The sequence below is a fragment of the Paroedura picta genome, chromosome 3, assembly GCF_049243985.1.
Source record: "Paroedura picta isolate Pp20150507F chromosome 3, Ppicta_v3.0, whole genome shotgun sequence".
NCBI lineage: Eukaryota > Metazoa > Chordata > Lepidosauria > Squamata > Gekkonidae > Paroedura > Paroedura picta.
Window position 1 is genome coordinate 127,677,590 of NC_135371.1, and position 22,508 is coordinate 127,700,097.

The following is a 22,508-nucleotide window of genomic DNA, read 5'->3' on the forward strand; positions in this document are numbered from 1 at the left end:
CTGGAAAAGTGGAAGGACCCCCCCACACACACACACACACTGGTGCTAGAATGCAGTGGGAGAATTTTCCAGGAAAAAGTGTTGTCATGGCAATGGTCATGTGACACTGTGTGATGCCAAGCCCCTCACTCAAAAGCTAATGGAGATAGCCAGCCCATATCTGGCAACCCTATGCTCAGTAATGCTGTATCTACACATCCTAATCTAAAAGGATTCTAATTGTGATTGGACCCGTGAACTGACGGATTTTTCTACAAACCTGAAAAATGTTCCAAGTTTGCAGAAAAATCTGAAACTTGAAAAATAATACTTTAAAAAGCTCAAATGGTCAAAAGAACATATGTAGCTTAAAAAAAAACCAGAAGCACTCTGTGATAGTTGCTAGGAAACCACAATCTTCTAGGCTGTTTTTGTCAGTAAATGTTAGGGGAGGGGGGCAGGGCCCTCTCCAGGGCTGTTTTGAGGAAGGACTCATTGAATCAGGCCTGGCAACTACCACTGGGCCCCCTGTTACTGTTCAGCAGCCACCACTCTATGAAAGCCAGTGGAGTGTAGCACTTAGGGCTTCAGAGTAGGGTCTGGGAGACCTAGGTTCAAATCTGCCATGTTGTAGGGCCAGGCATATACTTTCACAAGGTTGATGGGAGGATAAATTTCCAGGTGGTAGCTGGAGATATCCTGGGACTACAACTGATACTCAGACAGCAGAGATCATTACCCCTGGAGAAAATGGCTACTTTGGATGATGGGCTCTATGGTACCATATCCTACTAAATCTCACCTTCCTCTCCAAATCCCATCCTTCCTCCGCCTCAACATCTTATTTTCCAATCCAGCACTGGCATACCTAGAAGAGAATGACATAAAGTGCCTTGGCCCCACTGTGGAGAACAATGTGGTATAAATGAGAACAATATAGTTGAAGACAAGAAGGCAGGTAAGAGATGGAATGGTGACCAGATGCAAAGGAAAGAATGGAGCAGGGAAAGGGCAGAGGATATGGGAATTGCCAGGGGGGGGAAGTTAAAATGAAATAATTTTGGGAAGGGGATACAGGGGAAAGTGATGTGCCTCCCCCCGAGGGTTCATTGTCATGCAAGTGGGCCTGGCCCAGTAGTCAGCACCACACAACTGGGCCAGACTTGTCCAAGGTAGAGGAAGGCTGCTGTGGGGGGAGAGAAGAAAAGTTGAAGACAAGGAGGCTGATAAATGTTGATTGGCTACTGGGAGGGAAGAGGAGGAAGCAGGTGAAAGGTCATGGGAGTTTTAAGAAGAAGAGGAAATAGTGGGGAAGGGCAAATGAGATGCCTCCTGCATATCTTTGTGGGGCCCTGCTTGTATATTTTAATAGTGAAGTCAGCCAGATCTGAAAATCCAGGGGCTGGAGCTGTCAATGGGCAAGGCAGATATTTCAACAAAGCTGAAAAGCATCACAGAGTTGCAGAAAAAAACAGAAATGGAACATACACATATTGGAAGTTTTAAGAAATTACAGCCTTCATTCTAGGCTTGGTTTCTGCGAGTAAATGATAGGGAGAGATGGGCATGATCCTTTCTGGGGCAGTTTGATTTTTGAAGGGAGACTCACTGGGGCCAAGCTGGACAACAGCAGCTGGGTGACTTGATACCACTGACTTGCATGACACAAAGGCCTGGACGCAAGTATTCCTCAACAGCATCCACCTCACAAAAGCCAGTGTGGTGTAGTGGTTAGAGTTTCAAAATAGGGGTTGAGAGACCCAGGTTCAATTTACCGTTAGCTTTATAGCTAAAACTAAGAGACAGATAAAAGGTAAGTTGGTGAATGAGAATAATGAGGCCGGGAAGGGGGAGTAGATATGAATCATAGAATCATAGAGTTGGAAGGGGCCATACAGGCCATCTAGTCCAACCCCCTGCTCAACGCAGGATCAGCCCTAAGCATCCTAAAGCATCCAAGAAAAGTGTGTATCCAACCTTTGCTTAAAGACTGCCAGTGAGGGGGAGCTCACCACCTCATTAGGCAGCCTATTCCACTGCGGAACTACTCTGACTGTGAAATTTTTTTTCCTGATATCTAGCCTATATCATTGTACTTGTAGTTTATACCCATTACTGCGTGTCCTTTCCTCTGCAGCCAATGGGAACAGCATCCTGCCCTCCTCCAAATGACAACCTTTCAAATACTTAAAGAGGGCTATCATGTCCCCTCTCAACCTCCTTTTCTCCAGGCTGAACATTCCCAAGTCCCTCAACCTATCTTCATAGGGCTTGGTCCCTTGGACCCAGATCATCCTCGTCACTCTCCTCTGTACCCTTTCAATTTTATCTATGTCCTTCTTGAAGTGAGGCCTCCGGAACTGCACACAGTACTCCAGGTGTGGTCTGACCAGTGCCATATACAATGGGACTATGACATCTTGTGATTTTGATGTGATGCCCCTGTTGATACAGCACAAAATGGCATTTGCCTTTTTTACCGCTGCATCACACTGCCTGCTCATGTTTAGTTTACAATCCACAAGTACCCCAAGGTCTCGTTCACACACAGTGTTACCTAGAAGCGTATCCCCCATCCAGTAGGCATGCTTATCATTTTTCTGACCCAGATGCAGAACTTTACACTTATCTTTATTAAACTGCATCTTGTTCTCATTTGCCCAATTTTCCATTGTGTTCAGATCTCGTTGAACTCTCTATCATCTGGAATATTTGCCAGTCCTCCTAATTTGGTGTCACCTGCAAACTTGATGAGTAGTCCTTCCACCCCCTCATCTAGATCATTAATAAATATGTTAAAAAGTACTGGACCAGGCACCGAGCCCTGAGGTACCCCGCTACTCACCTCCCTCCAGACTGATGAAACACCATTGACAACAACTCTTTGAGTGCGGTTCTCTAACCAATTTCCTATCCACCTAACTATCTGAAAATCCAGATTGCAGTCCTTCAATTTATCCACCAGACCATCATGGGGAACCTTATCAAAAGCTTTACTAAAATCCAAGTAAATGACATCAACCGAATTTCCACGATCCAGCAAACCTGTCACTTGGTCAAAAAAGGAAACTAGGTTGGTCTGACAGGACCTGTTGGAGACAAATCCATGCTGACTTCCTTGGATCACCAAATTGTCCTCCAGATGTTTGCAGATTGCTCACTTTAATATCTGCTCCATTATCTTACCCAAGGTCACCCAGCTAGCTGCATGTGGGGGAGTGCAAAATCAAACCCTGCTCACCAAATTAGAAGTCCGCACTCCTAACCACTATGCCAAACTGGGTACAGGAGATAGTGATGTGTCAACCCCTCCCCCCCAGAAGTCTTTGAGTGTTCCCTACTATGCAAGTAGGCATGGCCTAGCAACCAACACTGCACAACTGTATCATAGAACTCCTGATAGAGGCTATTAGGGGGACAGAAGGAAAGTTGCAAAGGAAGAGATAAAGGCTTCTGGGTGGGAGAAAAAAAGCAGGAAAAGGAGCGAAGTTATGAGGGCTTTGTTAGTGAGGAACAAGAAACCCTCCTGTCATGGTAATACCTCAGCACTCCCCAGGTGCAGGATATTCCACTTACTTGGAGATAAATAACAGAGTCTTTGAATTAATCCAGCCTTGAGACATTTCTATAGAGCACACATTTTCAAGAAATAATGTTTAATAACCATTTATAGAGCAAATTAAACAACATCCTGGCTAAAAGCTTAGGAGGCTTCATTATCTTCATTTCAGTATAACAAACAGTAATAACGAGAGACAAGGAAGAAGAAAAATGACAGTTAACTCAATGAATAACAGGGAAGTAGAAGGAAGGGATTGATTCCAGAGGGAGAAAAATGAAACATTACAGAGCATCAAACCACCTCCCTCTTGAAACCACAGAGCTTTCTCATTCATTCAAATTAGGCTTCAGAGACTTTCCAACAGGCTCAGATCTCAGAAGCTAAGGAGGTTCCACCATGGCAAGCACCCGGGTGACCTCCAAGGAACGCCAGGGTCGTGACATGGCAAGCCACCTCCAAACGTCTCCTGCCCAGCAACCAGACAATCTTAAGATTTCCTAGCTAAATAATTACAAATTTTTAATTAATAATCTGCACTACCCAAAAGTTTCAGAGTGGGCAACCCCCATCATATAAGAAAATGACATAATATATAATAATTAATATTAAAATTCTAAACTAATTTACATTCCAATTTAATATCCGATCATTCTAAATGCTGTCTCCTTCTCTCTAGTGAGAGAGGGTAATAAACAAGTTTGGTGATCAAGATTGTTCAACTGATGTTACATGTATGCCAGATTATCCATCCATCCATCAATCATCTATCATCAATCAATAATAAATCCCACAGGCTTTTGGGAAAGGGAAAAAGAAAATAGTGAGGGAGGGGGAAATGATGTGCTCTACAAGTCCTTGATGGTTCCCACTAGGTAACACTCCTTTAAGTGATCACTGCCCTCTACAGCTCTTACTTAAATATAATAGCAACATTCTTTTACCTCCAATTCCTGAACTCGCTGAAGGTACATTTCCTGGCTATAGGAGGCTGAAATGGTCAGGGCAGGTACAAAACAACATAGCTCAAGCTCTGACTAGTGATGACCTTAAATCCCTGCATTCAGCCTTTTACAGCCTGGCCATGACGCCATAGGACACTATGACAAAATTATTAGCTTGATCAAACCTCTGCTTATCAACAATAAACCTCTAAAGCTGTTATCCTGTCCCAATAATGGCTGGTTTGACCAAGAATGCAAAAACTTCAGGAAAAAGCTAGTCAAATGTATGAGGCTGAGCCGTCGCAGTAGAGAGGATAACAGAATGTTAGAGCTCATCAGATTAAGATCCCAATATAAGAGTCTCCTCAAAAGCAAGAAAGCTGACTATGCTAAACATAAGTGGAACAAACTAAATCTGGCAGTAAAGGAGAAAAATGAGTCTCAATTCTGGAACCTTGTTTCTTTCAGGCTTGCAAAATCACCCCAACAGGTTGAAGCCCAAATATCTGGAAACACTTGGTTTACACACTTTTCGAAAACTTTTGGAGCCTGGCCACCTCCCCCACGATGTACAGAACCAAATACCCAGGCTATTTCCATTGACTCTCTAAATTTACCAGCTTGGCCCACAGTCACAGAGGCTGAAGTCAGAGGCCTTATTACATCCTTAGCTTCCAATAAATCACCTGGAGAAGATCTGATTCCACCTGATTTATTTAAAGCGTTCCCTAACTGGTGGGCCCCAGTCTTAGCTAGGGTCTTCACCCAGATAAATGAATCAGGCATTTTCCCCAATGGCTGGAAGATGAGCATAGTGGTTCCTATCCACAAAAAAGGCAACAAGATCGACCCACAAAACTACCGCCCCATTAGTTTACTAAATATTGCATCTAAACTCTATGGAAAATTCCTCTTACATAAACCAGAGGACTGGGCTGCTGACAACCATATCTTACACCCACACCAAGTAGGATTTAGAAGAGGCCATTCTACCATTGACCAATGTCAAACCCTCCATTACTTAGCCTACTCCAGTATAGAAGGCCCTACGAGAGCCCTATACGCAGCTTTCATTGATTTAGCCACAGCTTTTGACTCCATTGACAGAGACAGACTCTGGTCACAGCTGAGGGAAACTAACATTGATAAACACCTACTGTTTCTGCTGCATGAACTGCACTCAGGCACCCATACAAAAATTAGGGTAGGTGCTTCAGGCTCTCTAACTAAAGAAATTGGAGTAAGGAAAGGGGTAAAGCAGGGGTGTGTACTAGCCCCTCTGCTTTTCAATATTTACATCAACGATATAGTTCAAAGACTATCGGGCCCAGAATTCGTACCCACTTCGGTTGGACAGCAAAAGGTCTCTATCCTGCTTTATGCAGATGACATGGTCCTGGTTTCCCTTACAAGAGTTGGTCTGAAAAAGCTACTTAACAACTTGGGTACTTATTGTAAGGAAGAGTCCCTTTCCATCAACTACACAAAAACAAAAGTTATGGTTTTTAGGAAAAGACCTAAAAAATTTATCTGGAGTATAAACAATATTCCTATAGAACAGTGTAGTACATTTAAATATCTTGGAATCACTTACAGTGAGACCCTAAACTGGAATGCCCACTTTGCAACTATAAAGGCCTCGGGACTAAAAATCATTGGAGCCATTCTGAGATTTTATTACACCAGGGGAGGGTTTCTAGTTGACCCAGCTCTAAAGCTCTTTGCAGCCAAGGTCATTCCTCACCTACTATATGGCATTAACATCTGGGGCTGGAAAGAAGAAATAATCAATAGCTTGGAGCCCATTCAGAACTTTTTCTTCAGACGTATCCTGGCTCTTCCAAAAGGGTCCCCTGCAGCCCTGATGAGGGCAGAACTTGGTTTTCCCTCACTCAAAGCCCGTGCCCACTTAGCTATTCTGAAATCTTGGAAGAAAGACATCACAACCAAATTAGATTCTTTAAGCCATCAAAGTTTTAAGCTCTTATTGAGCAAAGACAGGACTCTGTCTGATTTTTTTAGCTCTATTCTTTCACGCTAACCATACCAGATGACTTACTGCATACATCAGCCAATATTTCTGATTTACGTGATTGGGTGTTCAAAGCTGACTCACTGATTGACCACTCTTCAATTCAGCTATCACAAGCAGCCCCATGGTATAAAACAATTTAAAAATACCATTCTAGAGCATCATATTTAGTAAACATAACACGTAATCTTAGAATGGCCCTAACATCTTTGCGGTTTGAAATGATGCCATCAGCCATGCTCTCTGGGCGATATCTCCGAATACCCACAGCCCAACGCCTGTGCATATGTAGAAATCCATCTGTGGAGGACCTGCCCCACTATGTTTTGGCTTATCCCCTGTACTCCGAACCCAGGGGCAAATTCCTTACCAAGCTATTACCAAGCTCATACCCTATTTCTGATTTTGACAAAGTCACCTATCTATTATCAGATGTCGACCCCTATATTTCCTATAGGGTGGCACTTTTTGCTCTGGCTGCCAGGAAGATTCGAGCTAATGCATTTTTACAGGAGCCTCCACCTTGATACACCATTTTATCCCTTTTATTGTAACTTAGTTGTCCATGTTTACATTTTTAGGTTCACAATATTGGAGAAATATTGTTTTATTTATTTATATTTGTGCCATATTGTTTTAATTGTGTTTTGTAGTGGCCTTTGGCTACATACAATAAATGTTATCGTATCGTATCACTTGTAAGATAAGAACTAAATACATAAACAATACACTTGTTTAGAGTTAAGTGATATGAGATTATTTCGGGGTGGCGGCCATTTTCCCCACAGTGGCCATTTCTTCCATCTACCACCGAGGCACTTTTTTGAAATCAGCAGCTGACTATCATTATAGCAGGGATTCCAGGCCTGCCTCTGTAGTGGGAGACCTTTTAGCATCCCTGCATTTTGCCCACCGGTGCGTGAGGTACAAACAGCAGGAAATGGGGCAGATGGAACAAATGCTGGTACAATGCCAGCATGCAGACATCAAGTTGTTTAAAAATAGAACCTGAAAAGTCAGAGTACCCGACCCACAAAAAAATGTTAATAATGTAATGAAATCAATTGCCAATTTTAAAAACAAAACTGGAAAAAGCCCTGGTGGCTAACGCAGCCAGCTCCAGTTTAGGAAATTCTTTGGGGGGGGGGGGTTTCCCGAGAAGGCCAGAGTTTGGTGAGGGAGGTCAACACGGATGTGATGCCATAAGAGGCTGTTCACAGAAGCTGCCATTTTCTCCAAGGGTCTAGTTCGAAGATCAGTTGTAACTCTGGAAGAGCTCCAGATCCTACCTTAAATTTAGTAACCCTACAGTGTGACATGGGTGGAGGGGAATAACCACTAGGGGATTAAGGCAGGGAAACTAGAAGGAAACCTTGCTTGTAGAAGCTGTGCTGTATCACCAGCCACAGAGGCAGTGGGGGAACTGCATAACCTGTCCCTGTGTGGCAAGCAACTAAAACAAATTCATCCAGCTTCTCCAACTTCTAAATAATCCCACCTTCAATTATTTACCCCTTAATTCCCCAGTTCTAGAGCTCTACTACTTAATTTCCTCTTCTAAAAATATGTGTCCATTGATTCCTGTCTCCCAATAATTTTTCTCACTTCTAACCACACTACCTCAAAATAAATAAGATTGCTTGTTCCACTCAGGTCAATGTAAAAGGCCAGCTCTGTCTCTCTTTGGTCATTATGCTGAATGATATTGTAGTAGTGTTGCCTCTGTTCAGTCTTTTTATGTTAAATAAATAGGATGAGAAAAGGATTATAGCTTTTTAAAAGTGTATACATAAGGAAATTGACCAATATCAGCAGCCAGCCAGCAGTGCCACTGCTGAACCAGTCTTTGCCACTCCTCCATGATCCAAGACAGAAACCTGTGAAGCCCTCACATTGCCACCAATACTGCAGCTTCAGTTTCCCATTCTTTTCCATGCCACTGGAAGAGAAAGTGCTCACACTTTTCCCCTTATATATCTGCAAGAAAAAGGAGCTAGAATCATGAATTTAAAAAACCCAAAAAGTAAAACACTCAGGGGAACCAAATATTAAAATGGAAATAGATAAGACGAGAACACTGCAGGAGCTCTAAGAAGCCTATTTGGATGAACAGAGAACTTCAAGAGGAACTAAGAAAGAAAAGGAAAATGTTCAGGAAATGGAGGGAAGGACAGAGCTCTAAAGAAGAGTACCTACAGGTTACTAGGCACTGTAGATCAATCATCAGAAAGGCCAAAGCTGAAAGTGAGCTAAGATTGGCCAGGGAAGCCCACTGTAACAAGAAAAGATTTTTCAGTTATGTGAGGAGCAAACGTACAGTAAAGGAGGCAATAGGCCCACTCTTGGATGCAGATGGACAAACTCTAACGGAGGATGCAGAGAAAGCAGAAAGGTTCAGCGCCTATTTTACATCTGTTTTTTCCCACAGGTCAAAGGGTTTAGGCACATCTAGAGATGGCAGTAGCCAAGGGATAGGGTCTGGGTGGCAGGTTGACATGGACAGAGAGGTTGTCAAGAAGCATTTAGCTGCACTGGATGAGTTCAAATCCCCTGGGCCGGATGAAATGCACCTGAGAGTGTTCAAAGAACTTTCCGGAGAACTTGCAGAACCCTTGTCCATCATCTTCGGGACCTCTTTAAGGACTGGAGATGTCCCAGAGGACTGGAAGAGAGCAAACGTTATTCCGATCTTCAAAAAAGGGAGGAAGGACGACCCGGGAAATTACAGACCAGTGAGTTTGACCTCTGTCGTGGGGAAGATAATGGAGCAGATATTAAAGGGAGCGATCTGCAAACTTCTGGAGGACTATTTGGTGATTCAAGGAAGTCAGCATGGATTTGTCTCCAACAGGTCCTGTCAGACCAACCTGGTTTCCTTTTTTGACCAAGTAACAGGTTTGCTGGATCATGGAAATTTGGTTGATGTCATTTACTTGGATTTTAGTAAAGCTTTTGATAAGGTTCCCATGATGGTCTGATGGATAAATTGAAGGACTGCAATCTGGATTTTCAGATAGTTAGGTGGATAGGGAATTGGTTAGAGAACCACACTCAAAGAGTTGTTGGCAATGGTGTTTCATCAGACTGGAGAGAGGTGAGTAGCGGGGTACCTCAGGGCTCGGTCCTCGGCCCGGTACTTCTTAACATATTTATTAATGATCTAGATGAGGGGGTGGAGGGACTACTCATCAAGTTTGCAGGTGACACCAAATTGGGAGGACTGGCAAATACTCCAGAAGATAGAAACAGAGTTCAACGAGATCTGAACACAATGGAAAAAATGGGCAAATGAGAACAAGATGCAATTTAATAAAGATAAGTGTAAAGTTCTGCATCTGGGTCATAAAAATGAAAAGCATGCCTACTGGATGGGGGATACGCTTCTAGGTAACACTGTGTGTGAACGTGACCTTGGGGTGCTTGTGGATTGTAAACTAAACATGAGCAGGCAGTGTGATGCAGCGGTAAAAAAGGCACATGCCATTTTGGGCTGCATCAACAGGGGTATTACATCAAAATCACAAGATGTCATGGTCCCACTGTATACAGCACTGGTCAGACCACACCTGGAGTACTGTGTGCAGTTCTGGAGGCCTCACTTCAAGGACGTAGATAGGATTGAAAGAGTACAGAGGAGAGCGACAAAGATGATCTGGGGCCAAGGGACTAAGCCCTATGAAGATAGGTTGAGGGACTTGGGAATGTTCAGCCTGGAGAAAAGGAGGTTGAGATGGGACATGATAGCCCTCTTTAAGTATTTGAAAGGTTGTCACTTGGAGGAGGGCAGGATGCTGTTTCTGTTGGCTGCAGAGGAAAGGACATGTAGTAATGGGTTTAAACCAGAGGTCTCCAACCCCCGGTCCGCAGCCCGGTACCGGGCTGGGCCGCCAGCGGCCTCACCTGCCTTCCCCTCCCCCTGCAGCGAGAGGGGGGGGAAGAGGCAGACGTGGCCGCTGGCACGCCAGCGACGCAAACACGCACGCGCGGAGCCGCCGTGCATGCGTGTTTGCGCCCCCTGCTGGCGAAAACGTGCATGTGCGGCTGTTAGCGCCACCTAGTGGCAAAGACGTGCATGTGCGGCAACTGCACGTGCACATTTACGTGCAGCTGCTGTGGCCGGGCCGCCAGCTCTCTCCCACCCTCGGAGGCGGTCCCCAACTACAAGAAGGTTGGGGACCGCTGGGTTTAAACTACAAGTACAGGCTAGATATCAGGAAAAAAATTTTCACAGTCAGAGTAGTTCAGCACTGGAATAAGCTGCCTAAGGAGGTGGTGAGCTCCCCCTCACTGGCAGTCTTCAAGCAAAAGTTGGATCCACACTTTTCTTGGATGCTTTAGGATGATTAGGGCTAATCCTGCGTTGAGCAGGGGGTTGGACTAGATGGCCTGTATGGCCCCTTCCAACTCTATGATTCTATGTATTGGCTCCAGATTGGTGATTGAACAGATACAAGGTTTTCATACTTACTGGGGCCCCAGTCTGTTGTTTATTATTGGCCCCTTCCAACTCTATGATTCTAATATATTATTAAAGAAATAAGAGCAAAATGGCTTCACTTTTGGTGGCAGTGTTACAGAAGGAAAATATGTACTGTTCCTTCCACATGACATGCTAATGCAGTTGAACTATGTAATCTTTCCAACAAGACCAAAGTAAATCAGATATGAAAAAGAGTGAACCAAGACAAAACAAAAACAAAACTTGGAATGAGGATGACTACCCCCACCCCCACCCCCATCAAGTACTCTTATTTTGGAAGCTAAAACAGAGACAAATCTCCATCTGAAATCAGCCTCAATAAAATCCTATGGAGAAAAAGGCATTAATGTATGTTTTTTATTCCGCAGTGTTTCCAGGATCACAGGCAAAGTTCACAGGACAGGAAAGCATTTGGCCAGTAAGAGACTGCAGAGGAGCAAAGGGTACTGAATTAATATGAACTGCTCATTATGTAATCTTGCACAGAGACGGGGGGGGGGGGGGGGAGAGTGGATGCAATACCGTTCTTTCCACTCTAGTAGCCAGGCAGGAAAGCCCTAATGGGCTCTGTATAATATCTGCCCTTCAGATATATAGAAAATGTGCATTAATGAACTCTGTGCTGTATCCCCTATAGCCTGGGTGATTAATCAAATGACCATGGGGTGGGGGGTGGGGGATACAGAATCAATCTCTCTAGTAGCACAAAACAAAGCTATATATATATTCACAGTCCCTAATTTGTGCTCTTAGGTCCACAGTCTGTGACAGCCTACATTTCTTTTTACCTCAACTGTCTTAAATTCATCTGGAGGCTGTACAGCTTCTTGCCCTGTCAAAGACAGTGTTTTCACAGCTGCTCACAATAGCCCTGTGAGGTAGGTGAGAGGAGAACATGCGAGTGGCCCAAGGTCATGCAGCAACCTTCCCTAGCAGAGTGAATATTTGAACCTGAGTTTCCCAAACACTTCAACCAGTAAACAAAACAGAACATTCCCTGTTTCCTGATAAGAAAATGGACACCATGGACACCTATTGTTTGATTGCAGCTGGAACAAAATAAATAACCCTTAAAGGTAAAGGTATCCCCTGTGCAAGCACCAATCATGTCTGGCCCTTGGGGTGATGCCTTCTAGCGTTTTCATGGCAGACTCAATATGGGGTGGTTTGCCAGTGCCTTCCCCAGTCATTACCGTTTACCCCCCAGCAAGCTGGGTGCTCATTTTACTGACCTCGGAAGGATGGAAGGCTGAGTCAACCTCAAGCCAGCTGCTGGGATTGAACTCCCAGCCTCATGGGCAGAGCTTTCAGACTGCATGTCTGCTGCCTTACCCTTCTGTGCCACAGGAGGTTCATAATGGAAGCCCTAGAGAACCCCTTTGTATGCCCCATATTTCCAGAGCTAGTTCAGTGGAACAAAGAAGTATGAAATCACAGCACTTGCTGGCCACTCACATTAACATGGCCTATTGGACTTAATTGCCAAGCAAACTAATGCAGTTGAGTCATGCAGTTCCCTATATGAAAAGTGTAAATGTTTGCATAACTAACTACAGATGCTAGCTTCCAGGTGGGACCAGGAGGTCCCCCCAGAATTACAGCTAATCTTTAGATTTCAGTTCTTCAGAGACAATGGCTACTTTGGAGGGGGGATTCTATGGCATTGTACCCTACTGAGGTTCTTGTCCTCCCCAGGCTCTATCCCTTGATTTTCGGGTGTTTCCCAGCCTTGATCTGGCAACCCTACTCCCCCAGCCCTGCTGGTGGCCAGGGGTGATCTGGCAATGCCATAGCTAACCTACCATAAATTTGTCACACAGCCCTACAGCTAGGGATGGACACTAACCTTAAAAAAAAAAAAAAAAAAAGCTAATTTGGCTGTCATGAACCAAAGTTAGCCAAAAGGCCCCCACCCAAACTCCAGTGAGTTGGGTTCCCCCCTTTTCTCAGCAACAGCTCACCACAGCCAGGAGAAAAGGGAGGGGTATTGCACGTCCATTTCACTTCTTCTGCTTCCAAGGGGGTGGGGGTGGGTGGGGGAACCAATGTATTTAAGGGCTCATAGCCATTTAAACCTAACAGCATGGTTGCTGTTAGGTTAAAATGGCCCCAATCAGTCAAACCAGACAAAAGTCAGTTTGGGGCTTCAAACCAGGTCAAATTCATAATAAATTTTGGCTTATGAACTAGTCCATGCCCATCCCTACATACTGCCAAGAGATCTTAGGTTTAGGCTACTGCAATTAAACAAATCTTAAATTGTATGACTTTTCTAGTTGTGAACACCGAAGATTCCACCAACGTACAGACATAATAAATCAATGTAAATGCCTAAGGTATAACATCAGGATCCAGTCCTTTTATAGCAGGGGTTTTCTCTAAGAGGACATTCCCCCAATTTGTGCCTATGTTTCCTGCCACCATCAAATTGCATTCAGCTTCTTTTTAACTAGAGGTTTGGATACTAGTAGAGGTTCTCTGTGCATATGCAGAGTATAGAGTTCCTCAGATCTAACTCCCCCCCCCCCCCCCCATCCCTATGCATGCATGAGTGGTTAAGATACATGGGAAGTACTTTGAATACAGTCTGCTTTCTTACACAAGGAAATGATTTTGTGTAGTACAGCTTTATAATCCAGAGCACATTACACAGGAAAAAATGAATGCCATATATAAAGGACTATAGCAGATCTAAGGAAGCAATCTATGGAATCAAATGAAAACATATCCACTTGGCCAAATAGGGTGGGTGAGGCACTGCTGTCTTCAGGCAATGAGCTACGAGATTGTTTGGCTACGGTAAGGCCACACAGATATTGTTAAACCTAAACCAGACACATTTATGACTCTATAAGCTCTGAATCAAGAGGACATTTATTTCATCCGGGGGGGGGGATCTTAACTTAAAGAAGATCTTGACAAGCAGCATAGTCCAATTGCACATTTCATTACTGTTTGAAGAATTTGAAAGGGAATGAGGTAGAGAACACCACTGGAATTGTGGGGAATGATATACAGAAAGGTGGAAGATAGTGGACACACACAGAGACAGACTGCTGTTTTCCATACAAGAACAGGCCCAACGACTTCAGGATCAGCACAAGGCAGGTTTCACTGGTAGGGTTTTTCCCCCATTGGCTGTTTAAGAGCATTATATCACTATACTGTGGTATCCAAACATTCATCAGGTTCTCTGAATTCCGAAGCTTTCATTTTTGAAAACAAAGCCTCTAGTCCACCTGTTGTAGAAATATGCTTCCCCACCCCTCCTTCAATGCACAAGGAAAGAGACTGGGGACTTAGCTGGAAGCTGATATAATGCTATTAAATTGCAGATGAAAAACCATCCACAGTAGGGGGAAGAAATTGTTACCATGGCACAAACGGCTGGTGCGTGGGCAAGAACAGGAAAATCTGAAATTTTCCACCCAAATGACAGTCACCCAGGTCTGCAGCTATCTTTCTCAATTCAGAGCAAAGCAGGTTTGAGAAAGGCCATCAAAACAATGGGAAATCCTGGGAGCTACATGAGTGTACTATGATGGAGTGCGGGAGCCGGCGGGGATCGGTGGGCTTCCTATGGCCATCACACTTAGGGCAAATAGCCAATGTAGAAACTAGGGTTGGGCGCTTTGGCATCTGAAGCACTCAGCCCTAGTAGAAACCCATCACTGAGAGCCAGCCTGGTGGTTTTCATGCTCTAATGTGATCTGAGACGCCCAGGTTTAAATCCCCAGTCTGCCATAAAGCTCACTGGAATAATTTAGGCCAGTCACTCTCTTGTTTACAATCACAATGGATAAAAACTTTAGTAACAGAAAGATAGAAATGTTCAGGTGTTAGTACATAATATAGTCTCAAGGACAGAGTCGATACTACAAGTCAGGCCAATCACTTGCCAGTGTACGAAGTACACTAGTAGTATTCTAAGACATGCTATATATACATACATACCCCAACTCACCCAAGTCTAGGCTGCATAAACCGCAATGCCGGTTACCATACCACTTGAGAGCTACAATTTTTGTGTGTGCTGGTAAGCATTTGGAAGGTATTAAATGCATGGGGAGTTGTTCTTCTAGATCAGAGGTAGTCAAACTGTGGCCCTCCAGATGTCCATGGACTACAATTCCCATCAGCCCCTGCCACCAATTGTTGGCAGGGGGTCATGGGAATTGTAGTCCATGGACATCTGGAGGGCTGCAGCTTGACTACCCCTGTTCTAGATGTTAAACTGACTTTGGATTTTCTGTACATTTTTTATATTTCATATCCTTTCAGATGTAATATGTCATGAAAAAGCAAATGTGAAACAAGGTATTCAATGCTGGAACCGTGTCACATATTGGAATAAAAAAGACGACAACTTGTATATGCACCTTTGAATTTTTGGTTGGTTTTCCCAGCTATGCCACAGTGTTTTTTCTTCCACTGTTTTTCCAACTGTGCCAAGCACGGCTACTAGCACCCTACCCGTCTCATGACCACCTTGCCACTGTGATCCATGCAACCGTCATCTCCAGACTAGATTTCTGTAATTCGCTCTATGCAGGCCTACCCTTGCCCTAGAAACTCCAGCTGGTGCAAAATGCATCTGCTAGGGTCCTCAAAAAACCCAGAGGGCCCAATATCCAGCTGGCACAGTTGAATACCAGATCAAATTCAAGGTTCTGGTTCTAACCTTGAAGGCCATTTGCGGTCTGGGCCCAATGTATTAGAGGGACTGTTTAATCCCCTATGCTGCCTGCAGGGCCTTGCACTCTGCGGGTACAAATAACTTGTAGGACCCTGACCTCGTAGGATTTGCTTGGCCTCAACCAGGGTCAGGGCCTTGGCCCCTGCTTGGCGGAATGAACTCCCGGAAGAGCTGAGGGCCCTGACAGAGCTTTTACAGTTCCACAGAACCTGCAAGATGGAGCTCTTCTGCCAGGGGTTTGGTTGAGGTTGAGTAACGGAAGATCTTGCTTCTCCTCTGGCACCCTTAGGGCAAGCTCTACTGTTGTCACCTGAAATTGAGGCCTACCTGTTATATCTGTCTGGACTTAAAGGACAGTTGTGGCTGGCTGGTATTGGGATAAGGGCGGTTGGTTAGGGATGATTTAAGGGAATTTTTAAGGCTTTGATTGGTTTTTATTTTATTCTAATTTTTATTTTTATGCTGTTGTAAGCCACCACGGACCAGCTGTGCTGGAAGCGGCAGGATAATAGAAAAAACAACATAAACAGCCTTCGAAGACAAAGAGAAACATCCCCATTGCAATGCCTGCTTGAACTACAAAGTAGAATTGCCCACTCTGAGTAGGGAAATACTGGGGAGATTTTAGGGTGAAGGGGGGGATCTCAGCATGGTATAATGCCAGGAGTCTACTCTCCAAAGCAGCCACTTTTCTCTAGAGGAATGATCTTTATTGTCTGGACAGCAGTTGTAATGATTGCATTTCCTCAAAGTCTTGACTCTGCTGTATTCAGATCTAGAGTTTACTGACAAGGAGAAAAACCACGAACATTCTATGGAAAACACTGGGGTAACTTCTTGCTCCGCAGCATGAAAACCATTGCAGCCCTGATAAGATGGAAGAAGATTCCGCAGAGCCAAGCCGGCTAAAGAGAAGCATGAGGAGGCTCAGTCCTTTATGCCACAGTGGAGAAGGGCTATGACTCAGTGGTAGGGTGGCTGCTTGGCATGCAGAGGGTCCCAGATTCAATCCCTGGCATCTCCAGTTAAGGGGATTAAGCAGTAGCTAATCTGAGAAACCTCTGTCTGAAACCCTGGAGCTACTGCCAGTCTGAATAGACCAGCCTTTCTCAAGTTTTTTTTTTACCGTTGAGACACAACTGAAACATTCTTCAGGCTTTGAGAAACCTCAGAAGTGGTGTGATTGTGCAGAATATGATTGGGAAGTATAGCTGTGTACATGCCCACCTAGGGCCCCTCCCCTTCCCACCCCCTCCAAGACCATCATTGGCCATTTTGGGAGGGGGGCAAGAAGATACAACCATGCCCCAATAAATGTTTAACAAATCTAAAAAATAGTTAATTGACTTCCACCCATTCAGGAAACCCTTCCAGGGCCATCAAGAAACCCCAGGGTGCCATGAAGCCCTGGTTGAAATTGCCTGGAAAAGACAAGACTGACCTTAATGGACCAATGGTCTGATTCAGCAGAAGCCAATTATTTGTGTTTGATGATGATGTTCTCTCTCCCCCCCCCCATTATCCCTGAATGAACTACACCTTGCAGTTTTAATAGGTAACAGTAAACAGACCAATGCAAAGATGAACTTCAAGCTGTTTGTAGCGACAAAGGGGAACCTGAAACTGGAAGTTCAAAGTGTATTCCAAACTCAAACAGAAGCAAAATTTGAAGCTTGCCTGCTGTATAAAAGATGCTTCTTACTAAAATGCCCCAAGCAGGAAGAAAAAATAAAATAGCCTGCCAATTATCTGAAGCATTACACAATTTCCCATTAAATTATTTGCATTAAGTTCACATTTCACTACACATAATTTCCCCCAAAGCAAAAATGATGTTGGGGTTGGAAGTGAGACCATTTTTCAGCTCTGGATCATTAATGCTCCTTTTCCTATGAGGTGACCACAGCAACAAACGGGATACAGAAATGGAAGAGGCCTTTTAATAACAGTTCACTGGCATGCTGCTAGGACTCAGAACATTTTGCTTTTAAATGGAAGAGCCGCAGAGGAAAGTTAAAGTAAAGCCAGTCCTTAATGTTAACCCCCCAGAGCAGGAGTCCCCAACCTGAGGCCTGCTGGCCACATGTGGCCCCTGGCCTCATTATGTGCGGCCCTTCAACCAGCTTGTTTACTGCTATCACCCTCAGGGCATTTCCCCCCAGACCCATCCTGTTCTTCCTGCCTCAAGAGGCACCATCTCCTGCTGTTCATCCTGTCCCTTTCTTGCAAAAAAGACAATAGCAAAATTGTTTTGGTTTCCATGGTTCCTTCTGTCAGCCCCCTCTTGTTCTTATACTCCATAATAGCATTTTGGCCATTCTAGGTGCTTTGCTAGCCAGCAAAACTCAGGCAGCCATAGCATTCAGCTTTTTAACTCCCCCTCTCCATGAATTACCATGTTGAAGCTACGTGCATAAGGAAGGTAAAGTTGCTGTGCAAATGGGTTAGGAGATGTCAGGTCTGCTTTTGCAGACGACATACATCTGTGAACAAACCTTTTCCAAGATGAAAATTATGAAATCTATAAATGTAGGACAAGGCTTACAGATGAATATTTACATGACATTTTAAGAGTGTCTGTCACAAATCTTGACTTGGACATCAATGCCCTGGATCACAAAACAGCCACAAAAACCAGTGACTAGGTAAGCATGTGTAGCTAAATAAAAGCATTCCACATTAAAATACTGTTCCAAAATGGATTGCATGAAAGTTAACATTTCTCCATTTACCTTTGAATGTTTATTTTTGGTTTAAATAAACAGATTAATAACTTTGTTAGATTTTGGTTTAAGATGTGGCCCTCTATAGGTACTGGGCAGTCTAATCCAGCCCCCATGAGCCAAAGGGTTGGGGATCCCACGCCAGGGTGGCATGCCCCACCACATCTTGCATACACATGGGGGAGGGAATCCTCTGGCATATGCGAACTTGCCCTGGTGTAGCGCTTGAGTGCACACTACTCTGGGCTGGAAGAGACTGGTGTGCTGCGCTGCGGCAGTGGGAGGGGGGGCATGGGCCCCCACCGCACGCTGACAGGAGAGAGGCATGCCGCTCTCCCATCACCTTGGGGTTGGGAGAACGCCCCATTCAGCTCTGCAGCTCTGTGAAGCTGACAGGGACATTGTAGACCGGGGGGGGGGGCTGGGCCTGGCAGGAACACAGATGGCGCCCACGGTATCGCGGGGAATGTGGGAATTCCCACATTTGCATACCGCGGGCCTTCTGGGGCGCTGTGCAGGGTCCGGGCTGGGATGGTGGCAGCATCATGAACAATCGGGGCTGCCCTGCTGCCCCCACCCCAGGTTACCTGCTCCGTGCATAACAGGTCCTAGAGTCCTTTTCTTGATATTACTACTAACCATTGCTGTAACTTCTTGTATATCAGTGTGGTTAATCTAGTTGAGGAAACAGGGTAGACAAGAATTTCCTGCTCACATTAACAGTGCTCAGGAATTTTCAGCTGAAGGTTAACAAAAAGAAAATAAAGGCAGGAGCACAGATAAAAGTTTAAAGGTAAGTAATGAATTCTTTCTTCACCAAAGCACTTTGATTTTATTGTCTAAGATTAAGAAAGTTAGGCAATGAGTCTTGAGCACCCGTCCACTCGTGTAGCCAGTTGTACTATTGCAAAAACCTTGGAGCAGAGAGACAACATGTGGGGTATCCATGGAACTTTTTGATCCACCTACAGGAATAATACTTTAATGTGGCTGACTGGCTATCCAAAATATTATCTCCATGAAAGTTCTTTGTTTTCCTCTCAGTTCACTTAGCCACAACTATGTGGCTTACAAAATTGGTACTCTAATCACATGAATCAAGCCACAGAAAATTAATCTCATTAAGATATTGCATTAGCCATTGTTTTCCGTACATTTTGATTATGCAACACATCTTCCCAAAGCTACATATAGGACAGATATCAATCTACATTTCCCTTTGACCTCAGCATTAAATATAAGCTATGACTCAAAAGAGATTCTGAAACTCTTAACTAAAAATGACATAGCTGACAATAAAAAAAAATGCGTTACTGAGATAGGCACACAACTTTACTATAGACCAGCCTTTCTCAACTTTTTAACCATTGACAAACCCCTGAAATGTTCTTCAGGCTTCAAGAAACCCCAGAAGGGGTGTAATCATGCAGAATATGGTTGGGAATCAGAGCTGTGAACATGCTCACTTGGGTCCCCTCCCCTTCCCACCCCCTCCAGGCCCATCATTAGCCATTTTGGGAGGACAGATCAATATCACCATATATCAGTGTTTTTCAACCTGCGGATCAGGAGCCCTTTGGGAGTCGAACAACCCTTTCACAGGGGTCGCGGCCACGTAAGCAGCTTGGCTGTGGGGGGCGGGGGTATCCACACAACAGCCTAGTGGGGTAGATCAAGATAGAGCGTTCATCTGTCTGGAGCAGCAGAAAAGAGCGAGGTCAGCATGGTGGGACAAGAGGCAGAACTGAACTGAGAAACTCCAGAAAAAAAACAAATGTATATACAATCATGAACCATGGATCTTCGTGCCAATGGTCAGTTTCGGTTTAATTCCTGTGTAAGAACACTTGCATAATTTTATGGTTGGGGGTTACCACAATATGAGGAACTGTATTAAAGTGCTGCGGCATTAGGAAGGTTGAGAACCCCTGCCATATATGGTCATATCACCAGATAAATGTTTAACTATATATTAAAAATCATGTCTGTGTGTGTGTATGTATGTATGTATGTTCCAGGGCTGTGAGGAAACCCTGGTTGCAAAAGCCTGCTACAGACATTAGAGTCAAATTTAAAGTAGAAGTAATAAGAACAGCATCACATCTCCATATCACACTCTAATTCCTCTAGTGGACAATGTGCAAGGTGTTGTACTTCAAAGTGATACAATAAGGTAAGGTAGTACAGTACAGTGAAGAGGATGCTTCTCACAGGGCTTCTATGAAGTTACAAAGTCATAATGCATGCACTGCACAAATGTTAAATCAGGCCCGAACTGTGACCATTTGTTTTCTTTTTTTTTTTAAGTTTCCATATAGCTTAAAAGACTGACACATCTGGTAAAGATACAGGAACAACTAAATCAAGGCTAGCTTCCCTCTCTCAGCTCAGACCCTGTGGAGTACCTTTTTGTACCTTTGTATTTTAGGGTAAAGTGACCAGATTGTCCCACTTTTGGAGGGACATCTAGGGGCACCTGGCAAATTGTACTTATCTTGAAATTAAAAATATATATATTATAATACTATTTTTGCATTCTATGCATTCTATGAAACTTTTTGTTGCTCCATAAAGACCAAATTTTAAATCAAGAAACCCCCCCCCCCTGGTCAATGGTATCCCGCTTTACCAATGTTAACATCTGGTCACCTTATTTTAGGGCCAAGTTAGATTTCCCATCACGAGAGCTACTTCCCATACTACCAGAGTTGTAAGTACATAAAGGGTTTATTTATTTATCATATGGCAGAGTAACACACAGGAAGCATATAATATATGTAGCCAAGTGAGTACACCGGTTATGCAGACACATTGGGTAATCCCCCTAAATACTAATAACAAAGTTTTCAACCCATGCAATCGCAGCAGGGGAGAGTACAAAGAGCTCTGCCACATCTCCCTGGAAAGCTTGATGCTCACATTCCTGTGAGATGTAAAATACTTTGGCAGGCTGCGCCACAATCACATTCAGAACCTGGTGTTTTGCTCCATTTGAACATTAGGCCTGAACAACTGCCAAAGTTCGTTTGTATTCTATTAGCCATCTTCTATACTTCCATGCATGGCAACTCAAATCTCATGGGCCTTTCATCGGTGATTACCAGGTTGTGGCTATCCAGTTGAATTGAATTCATCCCTAGATGGAAATACTGTGATTGCAGGATTTGTGCACATCTTATTGCTGGGTGTCAGGACTTTAGTCTGGATAGGCCTACATCTTTAAATAGGACTGGGTCCTATTAAATAAAAGAGTAAGGCCACCTGGGGAGGAGTTAGGGCGGGCCCTGTCCAGGATAAAAACTCAGAGGGCCCAATCAGGAGCCGCGAAGCGGCTCCTGATTGGGCCCTCCGAGTGTCCATCCAGGGCCATGCAGCCAATGGGGAGGCGCACAAAGTGCCTTCCTATTGGCCCCTCACCAGGACAGACCAAAATTCCATTCACTCAGCCCAGTCTGGCTGCCAGTCTGCTCCTGACCACCAAAGGGAGAGGAGGTCACTAAGGCTGCCGAGGGGGATGAGAACAGAGGCTTGGACAGGCTGCACCAGCCCTTTTTGCCCCAAGGCTGTCCTAACTGCCATGTCCAACTGCAAATTGCCTCAGAACCCTGACAGAGCTGGCAGGAGGCTGCAGAGTGCTCCCCCTCCCCCCCTCAGGCCTGCTGCAAAGGAGCCTGTGACAGGCCCTGACTGAGGGGAGGAGGCCTTTCCAAGAGCAATGCACGGGAGCCTGAGGGCCTTCCTTTTGAGGGGGGGGGGACTTTCCCCTTCTGCCAAACAGTTGCCTGACAGGGAGGCCACAGAAAAGCCCCTTCTCACTTAAAATACTGCTCTGCCTGGATGTTAGACACAGCCAAGCCATGTGTCTTTCTTCTTTGCAACTCTCTGCAGATTTGAGGCCACTGCACAGCATTATTCTGCAGAGGAAGCTGGCTCTTTTGTCTCCTGTTTCATCTGCACAACAACCCTGTGCAGTAGGCCTCAAGTCTTTCAATTCAACAACAACCTGTGTGGGAAGCCTTAAATGTTTCTTCTCTACCACAACCCTGTCCAAAGTAGCCCTTTCTGCCTGGGGAGCTGATCTTTATACTCTGCAGG

The 22,508-nt window shown here is 44.5% G+C and overlaps 1 protein-coding gene and 1 long non-coding RNA gene across 3 annotated transcripts in view; one reads left to right on the forward strand and one right to left on the reverse strand.

Moving 5' to 3' along the window:
* The window catches only part of SEC14L1 (SEC14 like lipid binding 1), a 91,239-nt gene that overhangs the window by 58,590 nt on the left and 10,141 nt on the right, over positions 1-22,508 (reverse strand). The window lies entirely within an intron of this gene.
* On the forward strand, positions 488-15,311 carry LOC143832770 (uncharacterized). The gene is made up of 3 exons (XR_013229394.1): positions 488-937; positions 11,363-11,437; positions 15,276-15,311. It is a non-coding gene; the product is annotated as an uncharacterized LOC143832770 (long non-coding RNA).